Source organism: Cibotium barometz, chromosome 13 (genome assembly GCF_041138505.1).
Source record: "Cibotium barometz isolate CiBa-2024 chromosome 13, ASM4113850v1, whole genome shotgun sequence".
NCBI classification, from domain to species: domain Eukaryota; kingdom Viridiplantae; phylum Streptophyta; class Polypodiopsida; order Cyatheales; family Cibotiaceae; genus Cibotium; species Cibotium barometz.
In genome coordinates this window covers 5629701-5647096 of record NC_141058.1, presented here as the reverse complement: position 1 = coordinate 5647096, position 17396 = coordinate 5629701, and positions in this window count along the sequence as shown.

The following is a 17396-nucleotide window of genomic DNA, read 5'->3' as shown; positions in this document are numbered from 1 at the left end:
GCATTAATTTATTAATTAATGCCCACTCAACATGCACATTAATAAATTAATGCATGTACCTTACCATATACTACGGTACAAGTGGCACCTTAGCCTCAATGCCAAGAATCGCATGAGGGAGAGAGGGAGCTCGCTCGCAAAAGAGACAAGGAGCTTGTGCAAAGACAAAGCAAGCACGCACGCACACGCGCACACACACACACACGTGTAATTGCCTCGCAAGCGCACGCGCACACACAGGTGACGTTGCCTCGTGAGCACAGTTGGGGGGGGAGAGAGAGAGAGAGAGAGAGAGAGAGAGAGAGAGAGATGAAATGAAATGATATATTAACGTCCTCAAAAGGCCAAAATGACCTATGAGACCAAACAACAATTGGTGGATCTGATACAATGTCTGTGTAGAAAAGCTAAAACAACTAAACAACTAACTGAAACTGAAACAACAACTATGAGGAAAAGTAAGGTACTAGGAGCTCCTAATGGATAACATCTGGGAAGGAAAACTCCAGCAACAAAGGTAAGCATCATATACATCACTATCCAAAGATGTCTCTCATCGATCGATGGCGGATATCCTCACAAGTAGTTGGAGAGAGAGAGAGAGAGAGAGAGAGAGAGAGAGAGAGAGAGAGAGAGAGAGAGAGAGAAGGGCGACTTTTGTCCACAAGCAGAGAAAAATATCACAAGGGAGACGAGCAGTGTATGCAAAGGCAAAGCAAGCTGAGTTTAAGAGAGATGTTGCCTCGTGAGCAAAGTTGGAGAGAGAGAGAGAGAGAGAAGGGCGACATTTTGTCCCTCATGAGGAGAATTGAAGAGAGAGAGGAGGGATTCCACAGCCCCAACCTCTACAAGGAGTGGTCCACACTGTTAATACAATTGGCTTCTAGTCCCATCTCCTATACTGTTTGCAGAGCGAGAGAGAGGCTCTTTGAGAGAAGGATCACATAGTACATGTGTAATGGCATAAATTGATGTTTGACAATAATGCATTGGGCAAGTCAATATTTAGCAGCTAAAGAATATGTAAGCCCAAAGTACTATTACAGGTTTGCCAAAGTTCAAAGCGGATGTAATGCATATAGTATGTGAAGAGTGCCAATTGGGCAAGTAGGCCCTACATGCATTTTTGTAGCATGTAGGTTAAAAAACCTTTGGATATGGTGTATTATGATGTTTGGGGACCAAAAAAGATGGCTTCAATGAGAGGATGCCATTATTACGTCCCTTTTATTGATGAACATAAGGGAAGTGTGGGTATATTTTATGAAAGATAAAAGTGAAGTGTTTACTCACCTTCAAAGCTATGGTAGAGAAAGACAAAGGCATGCATATAACTGAGGTCAACAGATGCTGGGAGAATATTTCTCCAATGGATAAAGAGACAAGTTACAGATACACCCCACAACAAAATGGGGTTATAGAAAGAAAAATAGGTATATTGTAGAAGTGTCCATGTGCATTGATGAAAAAATAGGCATATTAAAGAAGTTGATCATGCATTGATGAATGAGAAAAATGGCCTCATTATTTATGGGCTAAAGTAGTAGCAAATTTTAGTTTATATTATGATTAGGAGGTTGTAGATATCATGAGACCCTTTTATACTTCTTGAAGAAAATAATTTAAAATCTCACAAATTACATCATAATTGAAACAAAGACTTGAATATCAAGAATAAAGGATAGAGAATACCACACAGAAGACAAGATTGGGTGCAATCTCCCCCCCCCCAATGCCGTGTAGCTCCACTTCCACGACATGAGTATTTAGAGAATTTTATTCAAAAAAATAGCCCAAGGAGCTAAGAATAGATGTGCGTACAAATTGGGCTTGCTTTTCCCACTTTAGGGATATTGCTTTACACATTTTTAACCATATGAAGTCTCCTAAAGGTTTGTACATATAAAAACCTTTGCCCAAATATAATTACTAATAGGCCTTGTTACATAAAATAACTTTATGCACATTTGCACATATAATAATCTTATGCATGTTCGCACATTCCATTAAGTTGAATCCTACACATTCCATTAAGTTGAATCCTACACAAATTAAATTAAGCATATTTTTCTACGATTATTAATTAATCAAAAATATGATAAAATATATACCTAGCATAGTCCTCCCGTTTAAGGAAGCAACTATCCTCAGTTGTGTAAGAAAAATGTCAAGAGAACAAGATTATGCTCGTATGTATTGATGTCATAACCTGCAAGGTAAACTCAAAGGTCCGAACATGGCTCAGAGGTATGAAGGCATGGCTCAAAGGTTCTTATGGACATGGAATAGCAACAAGAAAACTCGTGTGACACCTAAATTGGTGATCGTCACAGTGATTATCAAATCAATAATAATATGCACAAAGAGTCTAATACATGATTCACAAAAGAAAAAATGATCATGATATTCACACCACCGCTCAATCCACTAGCCATATGATACCTCAATCGGTACCCTCGTATAGTGTGACACCTCAATCGGTACCCTCGCACATCTCACGCAGTGCAACACCTCAATCGATACCCTCGTACTTCTCATTGTACATCATACCTCTACCTTGATGTCCCATACCATCAAGAGGTATAACTCCAATCCAATAGCATGTAGCTAAAGTGTGAAATGGTAGATGAGTAGATATGGACCTCTACACAAGAGACCATAGCCCAAGCCTCCAAGCCCCCCAAGCTCCCTTGAGTGTGCCCCATGCCCCTATTATATAGGAGGGCCCTCAAGTGACTCTTGACTTTCCATTTCTCATGTGTGACCCTTGGATGCCTGACCCTAATCTTAACCCTTAAGGTTAGTCCTAACCCATGCTCCACTAGAGCTTGTTCCCATGCTCCCATGCTCACAAGCCTAATGTGGGTTAGCCTCCTAGTATATGCACACATAATGTGTATATAACATAGCACACATAATGTACATATAACACACTGCCATTGCTGCACAATGCAGGAGAGTCTTAAAGACTGAAAGCAATGCAATAGGTCCTACCTTCTTTTAAGACTAAGGTTTAACAAAACGTCTTATCTCTTGGGGCTACTAGTGAATGATGACGTAGCAAATGACAATGAGTGTGAAGGCCTACCCTCCAATGCAAAGTGGCTTGTAGAATATGGAATGTTAGCTGGGTACTTGCTAAGAGCCAAGCTCTGACTGCAAATGAACAACAAGACATCCAAGTAGGGTGTATTAAATTGATCCAACACTTTGCGACTCAGATTTCCCAACGTCATAATGTATAGGCATAAAAGGCTACAAAAGTCGAACAATAGAAGACTACGAGAGGCTTAAATTCATGAAACCCTAAAGTCTAAGGATGCAATAATGGTGGTCACCATCAGGTAGCTGGAGAGGTTACATTTAGAGTCATAGTTAAAATTTTATTATAGAGCTCAATAGGGTTAGACCTAGCTCATAACAACTCAAGCCATTCTGAATAAGAAAGATAAGGCCATTGGGACCCTACAGATAGAGAAAGAGGAGGCCTTGTAGGCTTTCCAAGAGCAACATACCAAGATCAACTGCCTCGAGGCTAACATAAGATTGATAAATGCCTTGCATGCAGCTAGGATCAACAAAAAGGATGCCATCATAAGAAGCTTACAACAAGAATTAGTAAAGTAAAGTGCCCAAGTGCTGCAAGTCTTGACTCAACCGAGTCGATTGGGGGGTGGGTGTGGAGAAGGATCTGTTGATCCTGGAGGTCTATTGTTTTGAAACATCATAGCCCTACTTAGTACCTTAGCTCTTCAGGCTATGTCACTAATGTTTATATATTAGTAGGGATATGCCTTGGCTCAACTGTTGAACTTGCTTATATTCATAGAGCTTTACAGAAAGGTGCCTAGTGATTATATGCACCTAGTAAATATAATTATATTTAAAGGGGACATTTGTCTAGAGTAGTGAATAGATATATAATTCACCCAATGGTCTCCAATTATCATGTGTGATGTGCAAAGGCTTTGCACTAAGCGTTGCAAGCTAGCCTAGTGGCCCCATCACATATGACCCAATCAATGTGGTAGTCCTCTACCGCTACATTGTGGCATAGATAGAAGAGAAAAATGCAGCCATTGCACTTATTTTCACCACATTGTAAGTGGCCTACCCCAACAAGATGGATGGAGACGATGCACATAAGCTTTCTAGCTTAACCATTACCTTTTGGAATTTTTGAAGGATTACTCAGTTGATACACCTCTTAGGGTTGACACACCTCTTAGGGTCCAAAGAGAAATGGTCTAACCACTAGCACTATGGTTCCTTGCTTTAGAGCAAGAAGGTTCTTGACATGAACAATGTCTCCAGCCCTGGGTTACTTGAGTTTTGGATTCATTAGCCCTCAGGCCAAATAATTAGTGTGGGTAACACTACCCTTAACCATCATCATCACTACCCTTAGTCGGTAACATTACACTTAACCATCATCAATAATTTTGATGATGATGGTTAACACCACCCTTTGTCGGTAACACTACACTTAACCATCATCATCACTAAACTTAGTTGGTAACACTACACTTAACCACCATCATCACTACCCTTAACTGGTAACACTACACTTAACCACCATCATCACCCTTAGTTGGTAACGCTACACTTAACCATCGTCATCTCACTACCCTTAGTTGGTAACACCACTTAACCACCATCAACATTACCCTTAGTCAGTAACACTATCCTTAACCATCATCATCACTACCCTTAGGTAACACTACCCTTAACCATCATCATTACTACCCTTAGGTAACACTACCCTTAACCATCATCATCACTACCCTTAGTTGGTAACACTGCCATTAACCATCATCATCAATAATTTTAATGAATGTTGTAGCATTGTCTCATTTGAGGACTCTAATGGTGACTAAAAGAACCAAGTTATCCAAAATTAAACTCTGTAAATACCTTTCACCTTAGACTTTAAGCATCTTTTTTATATTCCATAATTGAGGCAATTCTCAAGGTCAAATCGACACACTAGGTTAGGGAGAAGCATTCTTATCCCTTTCTTATTTCTGAAAATTTTGTATAGGAGAATATTTAATATAGAATTAATGACCAAAAGCACCTTCTTTAAAGGAAGGTAAATGGCCACCGTTGTGTGGGACTTATCAACAAGCTATTAGTATCGACTCTTAGCTTAACAAATTTTTAATGATAATTCTTTTTTTATTAGATGTAAATTCATTTCAATAATTAAAAGGTAAAATTAAAATATAATAAAATTACCAAATGAAGAATTTATTTAAGCGTAGATGAGTAGTTAATCTCTTGGGTGGATCTCTAACACGTCTTTGGGGACTTGACATGTGGTATTATAGCCCAGGTTGCATAAGCAATGACAAGTAATGGCCCAAAGTGAAAACCTTGTGATAGTCAATATCGATGGGATAGAAGGACTAGCCCATGTTTTGTTAACAACAAAATGAAAACCTTGTGATACTCAATATCCATGCGATAGAAGGATAGTCCATGTTTTGTAGAACTTATTGTTGTTGAAGCTAGTGGTCGTACACGAGTAAATTTAAATGCCCAAGGAGTAAATTCACAACTTGCTAGATCTTATTAGGGAAATTTACCTCAAGCAAATCAAGAACTCAATGTTTCTTGGGAAGATAAATTAAAGGGAAGACTTAAGGCCTCCATGGTTCCAAGCCAACTGAGGATGAAGTTCGAGCTTGGGTGGAAGGAATTAAAGGCAACTTTGTTGTAGCTCAAGAACTCAATCTTGGTGTTGCTATCTCCTCAATCATGGCCTGCTTCCCTGTGTTTGTCAAGCTCCATAAGGGTACGAACATAGCATTGTCGCCCTCGTTCAAAAGTGTTCTCCTCTTCTCCCATTGGATATTACATTTGTTGGTGCAAATCCAGGATCGTCCTAGGATCATTTCCTCTTCCATGGAACCTGCAGGCGCATGACAAACACCTTTCCAACCAAGGAATTATTTTTGATGGAAATGTTAACACTTAAAAATCCCTCCGCTTTCGTAGTTATCAAGTGCACACTCCGTACTTGTGCATTGGTGGGTTCAAGGTGCGGTCTATCTAAGGCTACCCATGTCTCATATGAGATCATATTATGACTTGATCCCGTATCTATTAGTGTGCTGGCTCAATGTTCAGTTCCTCTTTGTTCAGGAGAGTTAAGGAAGCCATGTTCACGTGCAACATTCTCTTCTGGAGGAATTGTTTGGCTTTGGCCTCCCTTGCCTTAGCCTCTTCTTGAGCTTGCTAGATTTTTTCCTTTGCGAGCTGTTTTTGTTATTTTAAGAGATGTTCTTTGTAAGAGCATCTCTTAGGTCAGTGGTCCAAAATATTTTTTGAGTTTGCTCCCATTGACATAACCTTCCATCTATATGCCATCAATTGTCTCAATTCTAACCAACCCCTAAGGTATGATCTCAAACACTCGGAAGGGTCCTAGGCCTCTGTACTTGAGTTTCTTTTTCTTGGTGCTTCCTACACCATACATGAGGACAAGGTCCCCCATTTCCAGTTCTTTTTGTTTCAAGTTTTTGTCAAACCAATGTTTTTTGTGTAGTTTCTCGACCATGATTCCATGGGATGCAATTAGTTTGGTCTTATTAAGCTTCTCTAAATCAATTAGCCTTTCAGCTAATGCATTCTTTGTCAGACATTCTTGCACTGGAATCCTTAAGCTTGGAACTAGGTATTCCATAGGCATTACTGCCTCAACACCATAAGCTAGATGGAAGGGAGTGTATCCCATCGCTACCTTATATGATGTTCGATATGCCCATGGGACTGCTATCAGCTTATGCTCCCAGTCCGTTCGACTTGCTTCCAAGGTTTTTGTCAAGATAGTACACAAAATTTTGTTTGTACTCTCTACTTAACCATTGGCCCACTGGAGATAATAAGGTGATGATTTTCGATGGACTACTAAGAATCCAGCAAGTAAATGATCAATCACCTCATTAATGAAATGTGAGATGCAATCACTAACTAATTCAAATGGGTAGCCGAATCTCAAGATAATTTGCTCATATAAGAATTTTGCTCTTGTTCGTGCATTAGCTCGCTTCGAGGCTCTAGCTTCTACCCATTTGGTGAAATAGTCTGTGGTGGCCACGATCACGTATCGGGCTTATGATAGATCTGTCTCGCTGGACTAATAGGTCCAACAAAATCTACCCCCCATTTCTCAAAGGATTGTCTTACAATAATAGGGGTGAGCGGCATCTTGTCCCTTTGTGGATAGCAAATCATTGACATTCCTCACACCTTTTGACAAATTCTATGGCATCCCCAAACAATGTAGGCCACCATAATCCTGCTTGAAGTACCTTGTGAGTTGTGATCTCTCCAATAAGATGCCCTCCTGCTATCCCTAAATGAGCTTCATCCAATATCGTGAGACGAACTCGTCTTCTCTCACACATCTTCTTAGGACGTTGTCTTTACCTAGCTTATATAGTTCTCCCATAATTAATTGATAAGGTGAAGCAAGCTTGATAAGCCACCACATTTTATCTTTGTTCAAGGTGTTTCTTTGCGAAAAACCATAAGCTAGATAATCTGATATCTCCTCCCTTCATTCGGGTACCATGTCCAGTTTGAACAAACAAGCATCAAGGAGGTCATCAACACCAGTTGTTACTGGTTCTCGTTTGGAATTCTTGACATATAATCGGCTAGCACATGCTTTGTCTCTTTCCTTAACGTCCATAACTGTAAATTCAAATTCCAATAGTAATAGCAACCAGCGTGTGATTCTTCCCGTGGTGCAAGGCTTGTTCACCAAGTATAATAAGGCTTGATGGTCCATGAAGAATACAAATTTGTTGGCCAATAGGTAATGTTGATACTTCTTGACAGCGTAAACCATGGCCAACCCTTCTCGCTCTGCGGTGGTGTAATTCACCTCTGCATCATTCAATTGTCGACTAGCGAAGCAGATTGGATAGTCCAATTTGAACTCACTGGGCTGTGCTAGTATGCATCCAATAAGAAAAGTTTGATGCATCAATATGCACATGAAATATGAGGTCCCAATTGGAGGGTCTTAGAATTGGCATGCTAGCCAATGCTTGCTTCAATCGATCATATGCTTCTTGCCATTCCTCAGTCCATTCAAAGACAATGAGTAGCTTGTACAATGGCCTAGTGATTTCAGCATAGAAGATTATGAAGTGGCGGTAATACCCAACGTGGCCCGTAAATCTTTACACCCCTTTGTAATTAGTGGGAGGTGCACCTCCAAGATCAACTTGACCTTGCTGTCATCCGTGGTACTATTCTTTGAGACAATGTGTCTCAATATCACACCATGTTTGACCCAAAATTGGCACTTTAAAGGGTTTAGGGATATATGATATGATCGACATCACTCAAACACATTCCTTAAGCAAGCCAGATGGTCTTCCCATCGAGAATGTGCACACAGATCATCAATGAATATATCTAACCGCTTCTACAAGAAGTATTTGAAGGCTGTGCACATCAATCGTTGAAATGTTACTTGGGCATTGGTGAGACCGAAGGGCATGACTTTGTATGCAAACATCCCCCACATTGTATTGAAGGCTGTCTTAAATTGGTCCTCTGGTGCTATTGACTCCTGATTATTGTAGCTGAAAATCCATCCAAGAAGTTGTAAGCTTCTTCACCAGTCACTCTCTCCAAAACATGTTCCGTTTTAGGGCAATGGATAATGGTCTTTCCTAGTAGCTGCGTTGACCTTTTTAAGATCGACATATACCCTAAGTTTCCCATTCTTTTTTGGCACTATTACGATTGGTGACAACCAATTGTAACATACAGATTGGTGATAACCAATCTGTATGTTCTATCTCATAGATGAATTCCACGGCAATAAGTTTATCTATTTCCTCCTTTACAATTGCCACATACTTAGGATTCATCTGGTATGGTTTCTGCCTGGTTGGTCTTGATCCTTCTATGATAGGGATCGTATGCTGCACCACCTCAGGTGTGGTACACCCTTCATCTCCTTGTAATTCCACGCGAAATAATCTTTAAATTCCCTAAGGAGTGTAACAAGCTCTTTTACTCCAATTGAAGTCATGTCCTTAGCAATATATACAGGTCTGGCTTCCTCCCCTGGTGCTGCAATATCAACTTCCTTGACTTCAGTCGGGCATCGTATGATGTGGATAGCCCATCTTCCTCAACCCTTTTTGTCGTTAGTCGGACCACTTTCCATTCATCACAACAGTGTAGGTTTTGAAGTGGTATGGTACTGAAAGCAAGTCTGGTTTATCCTCATTCTCACTTTTTGTTTTAGCCATAACTTTTTTGGCCTCTCGCTGAGCTTCTGCCCCATAGCTTTGTTCCATTTTCATAAGCTTAGGTGTTCCTGGCTCTTGAAGGATGACTTTCTCTTTATGTTTCCCCTCTAGTGATATCTTACTCAATTCCTCACCCCAATCCTTAGAAAATGCATCGTGTACCTTAGTGGCTTCGAGGTATCTCAACCACTTGGGATTCATGGGTTCCCTTTGTAATAGGGAATTTTGTCGGGCAATATATCGTTTCTGTTTTTGCCATCTTCTGAGGCGTTGAGCATTGGTATGGCCTTGTATTACAATCCCTTCTATGCCAGAGGCCTCCTCTTCTGATTCTTCATCAATGGTTTGCCAATTAACCATACAAACAAAGGTCGTGGGAATATTTCCATATTCCACATATTGGGTCCCTCTGGGTTGCATCACATCTATGTGGTAGCTAGCACATGCATCTAGTTTTCACTGATATTCGGAGGAGGAAGTGATGCATACATTTTCATTTCCTCTTCCTCTTTGGAATCTTCCATCGAAGGCTAGCATATTTGTACGGATGTGGTCTGCTCAATTGTGACCAAATCATTAATGAACAGTTGCCCTTCCATGGGGTGTGCTCTCCACGTTCTGAGATCTATCTTTAAAATTGAATCCCTACGCACATACACATGATCTAATGCCCAATCGTGCACCAATTTGGATTCCCTCATGAAGGGTCTCCCTAATATTATGTCATATGAGTCTGGTTGGTGCAAGAAGTCCGTTACCACAAATGTATGATGGTAGCGAAACGTAAAGAGTTTAAGTTTCACATTCTCCAAAAGTCCAATGGGTCTTGAAGATGTTCCGTCAGCCATTTTAATGATTAGATATGCTCTTCTTAGATATGGTTTTCCCTAGTTTTCCTAGCAACGTTTTGTGATGATCCTAACCCCCACCCCACCATCCAGGATAGCCAATGCCTGGTACCCATCATGAGTGATGAATCGAGATTATGGCATTTATGTCGTCACTGTCATAATAAGGTTCCATTTGATTAATTGGTATCTTGACGACTCTGGTTTCCCTTGTGCGTTTTAGGGTTCTTTCTGCCCGAGGTGGCAAAACATCCTTTGTAGTGTTAGCTGGCCTTAGTCCACCTTCTACCCATTCCTTTATGTATGTCCATAGGGTTGGTAAATTGCGTAGCATTTGCCCCAATGGCATTTGCATAGACGTGGATGCGAGGCTTCCTATGTCTCTGGGTTCTCTGGCATTTAAGGGTTCCCTTCATGTGTGTGTATCATATCCATCCCTAGGGAAGGAATGGATGGACTCACCCTGCCCATTTTCCTCAAACATCTTGGACATTGTGTTTGCTTGAGATCCCTCTTCCATTTCTTCTGGAATTGGAGTAGGTACGTCCAATTCTCTATTCCTTGTTGGCTCGTTTCTTGGATACATTATTGTATCCCTGACCCAGTTAGCCGTTAGCTTGGCTTCATGAAGCCGTTAACATTCTTCTACTAAGGCCTTGGTGTCTTCAAGCTTCCTTATCTCCTCTTTGGCATTTGGGTACTCATCGACTTCTTTAGGGGTTGATGGTCTTTCCCTTTACTCCTCTAGGTCAGGCTCTTTGTGGTTGATCCCTTGATCCCCTTCTTATCTCGATTGGGTGGATCTGGTGTCGATCGTATCTTCTTCGGATCCATCTTGGATTGTGACCCTGGTGTCACCCTTACCCACTTTTTTCACTCTTCTATGGCCAATTCTGGAAATGGTCACATCTGCTCGGTTCTTGACCCCTAATTGGACTCGTGTCAGGACATTGAGTGGTGTGATATTTCCAGGCTGCACACTAATGGTTCAGATGGTGGCCAGATTAGAAGTGGAAGTTAAACCACTTGCACGGTATGGAAAATCCTTGATCAAATGATCAATACCACATTTAGTACAAGTAAGTACTGGCATGTCATTGGGCGGAGCAGTCAATTGTTGGGGTTGGTGCGTATGAAGCACATTCTTGTTTGGGCACTTAGTGATTCAATGCGGCCCACCCCAACCAAAACATTGTAGCAGTTCTCTCTCCTCATGTTTGAGTTCATGTTCTTACCCTTCCACTGTACCTTGGTTTGAAACACAGGTACTAGCGTGTTATTCTGTAGACCATAGAATTTAGGTGTGACCTCCACAGCTTCCTTATGGTACTCTCCACTAAGTTCTACTTCACGTACCATATCAATATCTTCAGATGGCTCTTTAATCAATGCTTGGTTGATTGAAGAGCCATCTAAGTTCTACTTCACGTACCATTTCAGATGGCTCTTCAATTAATACTTGGTTGATTTTAGCCTGTGATGGTTGTGGTGGTAGAATAGGTGGTGGTAGAAGTGAAGTGTCATGTACTCGAAACATCCCCCTAAGCAAATAGGAAGAGTTGGGTTGTCCTGTAGCTGCAGTGATTTGTCCAGGTGGTGTTGGTAACACCAATGGAGCTCTAGGTGCCGGCAGCTGCTGCTGCGCAACTCTTTGGAACCTTGGATATCTACACATTGAAGTGTCATGATTCCCTAATTTTACACAGTGTGCACAATAGAGTAGTGGCCTTGCTCTTAACTGTGGACATTTGGTGGTTGTGTGATTCAATCTGCACATGGAGCACCACACTAATTCCCTACGGGGTTAAAGATGGTTATGCCCATGTCCATATTTTTCTCTTCCCTACATTACCTTTAATTTCTCTTCCCTGCTTTACCTTTAATTTCTCTAGTACTACGTTACTGAGCTTATCCACAGTCATGTTTCAGACTTGCTTGCTCTCTCCGAGTTCCAATCTCTTGTTTGGTGACTCGAAACACACAAAGTTGTTGTTTGCCAAAGGTATTCTGACATCTTTCGGTTGCGGCGATTTTAGGATTTTATCTTCATATTCAATTGCCAGTTTTGTAACATGCATCTAGAGTGGCTAGTCGGGCTAGTACCAACTAATCATGCATCTTGTGGTCTCTAACTCCTCTCCAAAAGCAAGGCAATAACTTATCATTAGTTAGCCTCTCCCATAATTTGCACCTTGAATTTAAGTGCTTTAGTCGAGACAGATAGTCTCTCATCGACTCCATTTCCTTTTGTTTGATATTGTGCAACTGTGCCATAGGGCTCCATCTGTCCCCGCTTCTGGCAAAGCTAGGCACAAACACATTCTTGAGTCATGTGAAGTTAACCTTATCCTCGGGTTTGAGGGTTCGGAACCACTAATGCGCTTTTCCTTCTAGGGTCAGTGAGAAAGCATGAATCATTATCACATCACTGAGACAGGCCCGCAGGTTTCACATGTGGATTCAAAAATCTCTACAAGTTGAATAGGATCCCCATCCCCATAGAATTTTTGGACGAGCTTGGGATGTGTGGCTTTATCTGGGAGGGTCGGTATTCTAGAGTAGTGCCTAGTTCCCTGACCATTCCTCAGCTCGTTTCTGCGGCCATATTTAATAGATCCGTCCTTGTGGCTGCATTAAGATCGAGGATTGGATCCACCCTTGGTCTTTGAGGAATTGCTCCAACCCTACCTATACCTCATCCTCTTCCTCTTTCTGTGTTGGCTCTTCTAGGTATCTTCAGATGGTCCTGTCACACTGTACCTTGGAATGGCTCATCATTAGTTGCCTCTATACGCCTTTGCAGAATTAAGAGTTCCATATCCTATAGAGGTGTACAGAGGTAACTAATGATAAGCCATTCCAAGGTGCGGTAGTTGTTGACGGTGTGCGCTGGTTAACAGACCCATGCCCGCAGATTACGCTTCTTCATCATGGCTGGTTTGGAGACTAAAAAATCCCTAGGCGATATCAATGATATCATTGGATCTGGTTGGGGAGGGTGGTTTCTCCTCTTCCCCAAACCCAAAGTACCACAATCCCTCATCCATGGATTTTTCACTACTAGTTTCACAACGGTGGTCAGATTCCTTAAGACACTCAAGTTAGTGCTTATTATACTGAGTGGCATGAACCCACACTTTTTTGATAGGAAGATCCTGGGTTATATCATTAGGTGTAAGGTCATCTCCGATGAGTTTTCCAGACCGTAAGTGCATGTATGTATGATTTGATAAGCTATTTTGTTGTCCCAATTAAGTTTTGATCAGATTTTGTTGACCTGTTTTTGAGGCCGTGAGATTGCAGAGAACAGTTCACGGCGTGAAGTGCCAAAAAACAGTTCACGTCGTGAATTATTTTCTGCACTTTCACCTGTTTAAAATTTTTGCTTTTGGAATCAGCATTCCCCCCGTCACCTTGTTATGGATTTCAATTTTTTCAAGACTTCCTTAGCCTTAATCTGACTATACCAAGTTCATGAGTTTGATTTGATTAAGGCATGAGATTGCAAAAAACGTTCACGCCGTGAAGAGATAAGGTTTCACATCATGAAAAGTAATTGGTTCACGTCGTGAATTAAAAATGGTTCATGCCGAAGAGTTCTGAAATAGTTCATGTTGTGATTTGAACGATTTTCTACACATTCACGATACTTAATTTTGTCAGATCTCGTGGTGTCAAGATAAGGCTACCTATTTTGGCAAGGTAATCCCGTGAATTGCGGCGTGATGCCAGAAGTGGTTCATGTCGTGAAGTTATAGAGAAAACGGTTCACGTCGTGAATGATTTTCCTGTAGTTTCACGTGGGAACTTCTTGTGTCGACTAATGTGATTCTCGGTGCAAAAATACTTATCCAACTGTTTCTAAAATGATTGTGCCATGCCAAAGGAGTGTAATATAAGTTCAAGGCACAGTCAATGTCTCCTTATTTTTTTGATTTTTGTGAATTTTTGAAAAGAAGAAAAAGTAGAATACCAACTTGCTCGTTCACGTTCATGATTCTAGTGATGCAAATATCAAAATTAACTAGAAAAAATAGTGAAGCTCTCTTCCAAGACCACTCCACCACACACATGCACAACAAACACAACCAATTTCTCATGATTTTTTACTTCCACACAAATCTTATCCATTCATTTCCTACACAATGCACTACCAGAATGCAAGGGCAATCATGAATCTTATGCAACAATGGGAGCTGAAACTCTAAGAGGAAGGAAGAAACAAAGGTGTTTCCCCGGCAGTGGCGCCAAAAACATTATGGGCTACCACACCTCCAAGAGGGAACTAAATGCATTCACCTAAAGGAAGAGCAATAGAACATAACTGTTGTAGGGCACTTACCAATGCTTTGAACTTGAGTCCCTTGAGGCATCCAAGGTCACTTGTTAAGCTCCAAACCTCCAAGCTCCACCTCCACGATGTCACTGTAGAATCGCTCACACTGTCGCATAAAGCAATCACTCTCTCTCACTCTATGAAACATACAAGCATAGAAGAGGCACAAATGCTAGAATGCTCTCTCTGAATCTCTCTCAAAACACAAAGAAGAGCTCTCAAATAGCACAAAGGGGGATTGTCTCTTTTTATTATGAGAAAATTACTTATATACATTTGGCCCTTATTCACACTTGGGTGCCCAAAACTTACTTAACTAAGGCCTTGGGGTGGCCAATATCTCATAATGTACAACTTTTATAGTGCCTTTTCATGACACTTATTAATGTCCTCAATTGGAGAAGCATACTTGTTAATCCAAAATGGGATTAACACCAAGTAGGTCGGTTGGCCCTATCGACTAGCTTGGCCAACCTTGTCAAAAGGCTTTTTAGGCCTTTTAATGAGGGCTTTCTTGGCCCTTATAAAGGGCCATTTTGGGCTACCCTTTTGGGCTTGCTTGTCGCACACCCCCTTGCAGGCCAAAAGGGGACCATGAGAAGATGAAGAAGATGGAAAGTGGTTGAAGAGAGGAACATGATGAAGTATTAGGTAGGTTTGGATCAGTCCTTCTTCTCTTCATCTTTTGTAGAGTCTTTTGAGTTTTGGGTTGTACTGGATCAATGCCATAATGCAAAGGGTTTTCATATGCATGAATGCCCATATGGGTTTTCATTCACACATGCATCCCAAACACACAAAAAAAAGCGATGCAAAAGGGTATGCAAGATAGTAAATGCAATGCAATGCAAGATAGTAAATGCAATGCAATGGATTTTCACATGAGTAGTTCCCTCATTGGGTTTTCACTTACTCATGTGCCCTTTACAAAGATGATGGATAGTCAAAATGGTGAGGATGGTCCCCCCTCCCAAGAGGGTGATGGTGGAGGACCGATGTCGATCTATGGGCTGATTTTGATGGACTTTGTAAGAATATCGGCATGGTTGTTCGCCACCATCGGAATGTACTGGATGGAGCCTAATGATACTAAGCTCAACTTGTTCCCTCTGGTAAAGTGGCATGTTGGTACAGTTAGAAAAAATAGGATTTTTTATGAGGGAAAATGCACTCTGACTAACAACATAGATGGTAGTAGGGGTGTCCATGGGAATGTGCATCTCCTCTCAAGAAGCTGATGGAGATACATAGCCTCATGGTGGCATCATAAAGGGCCTCATACTCAGCCTCAACTTAAGAACCTGCAATGGTGTCCTACTTCTTGCTAGACCAAGAGAAAGGGTTAGATCCAAGTGAGTACCCACCATGGGAGTGTTGAGAATTGATATCACTGACCCAACCACGTAGAGTGAATCCATGACTGTAGTAAAGTCCAAACATATAAGTACCTGCTAGAGAGCAAATAACCCTCATCTCACTGAACTCCAATGTGGATCCTTCGGAGCATTGAAATACTGACTTAATATGGATGTGCAATAGGAAATGCTAGGTCTAGAGTTAGTGAGCCATATGACCTTCTTATGAGGTTAATCCAGAAGGGACCAGTGCCATTACCATCAATGTTTTTGAGGTTCCAAAGCCTATTTCTAGGCGGGCAGTTTGATTTCCTCTTTCCACGATGTTGGCTCATCATGCACCACATACTGCGAAAAACATAGAGGCAAATGAGGCATGATCCTAGTGGGCCGACGAGGACCATCCAAGGGCGTATCACTCGGAAGCATGCATGAATCCCACATGATCTATTGGTACCAGTGGGATAAAGGGTCCCTGGTGGTGATTGTGGGGAGGAGGAAGGCTCCTCAAGTGGCAGCATAAGAGTCGACTAGTTGGCTTCATGTGGCATAGTCAGGGATTCTTAATTGAGTGGTACGGGCACAGTGGGGAAGGCGAAGTAGTCTCCCTCGTCAAAGATAATGTGTCGACGAGAACAAAGACCTTGTTTGATCAAAGAATTTGTAGGCCTTTGATTCAGAAGAGCAGCCCACAAAAATAAGCAACTCACTCCTTGGCTCAAGATTGCCTCTTGTGTCATTCGAAGTGTGTGTGTGTGTGTGTGTGTAAGCACGACACGCAAAGACACAAAGATGGGAAACAATAGGTTTATTGGTAAGCTGACATTAAATGCCTTACTCTTGCAAGAAAGGGAAAAATTGATGGGAGGCAAAATCACCAACATTGTCATTGTGTGAGAAATCCCAATCAAGACACCCATTTGGTTAGTGACTAACTAAACCCACGTGGTAAAGTATTGGAAAGCATTTGATTTATGCTTCAGGAAATACACCCACATGTACCTTGAAGAGTCATCTAAAATCAGCATGTAGTAGAGTGACCCGTTCAAGGAGGGGGTTGGACAATGCCCACTCAAGTCAAAGTGAATCAACTTGAGGATACCCTGAGCACGATGAGTAGCATGATGTGGGAACAATGTATGATGATGCTTACCCATTTGACATGGCTGGCAAACATCCTTGGTCAATTTGAGGTGGGGTATGGCTTCAACCAACTGGTTCCTAGACAACTCATAGAGCGTGTCATAGAGAAGGTGACCATAGCGATGGTGCCATAGTCTCGTTCAGTGTCCAAAGGAGCTCTAGTCACATAGGCAGGAACCCAATGAAATTAAGAACCCTAGGAAGATGGCTCATATAGAAAAGTAAACATCTTGTATAAGCCATACTTCTATGTTGCTTAACCGTGCGGGCAACAATGAGATGTATAGTCTCGTTGTTGACCATGGGTAGCAACAAGACCGGTAGTCTTATCAATCACCTCGACAACTCGCTTGTTGAAGTAAACTCTATGATCAAGTGGGGTCGCCAGGATACACAAAGTAAGTTGAGGCCCAAGTTAGCAACAAGATAGACA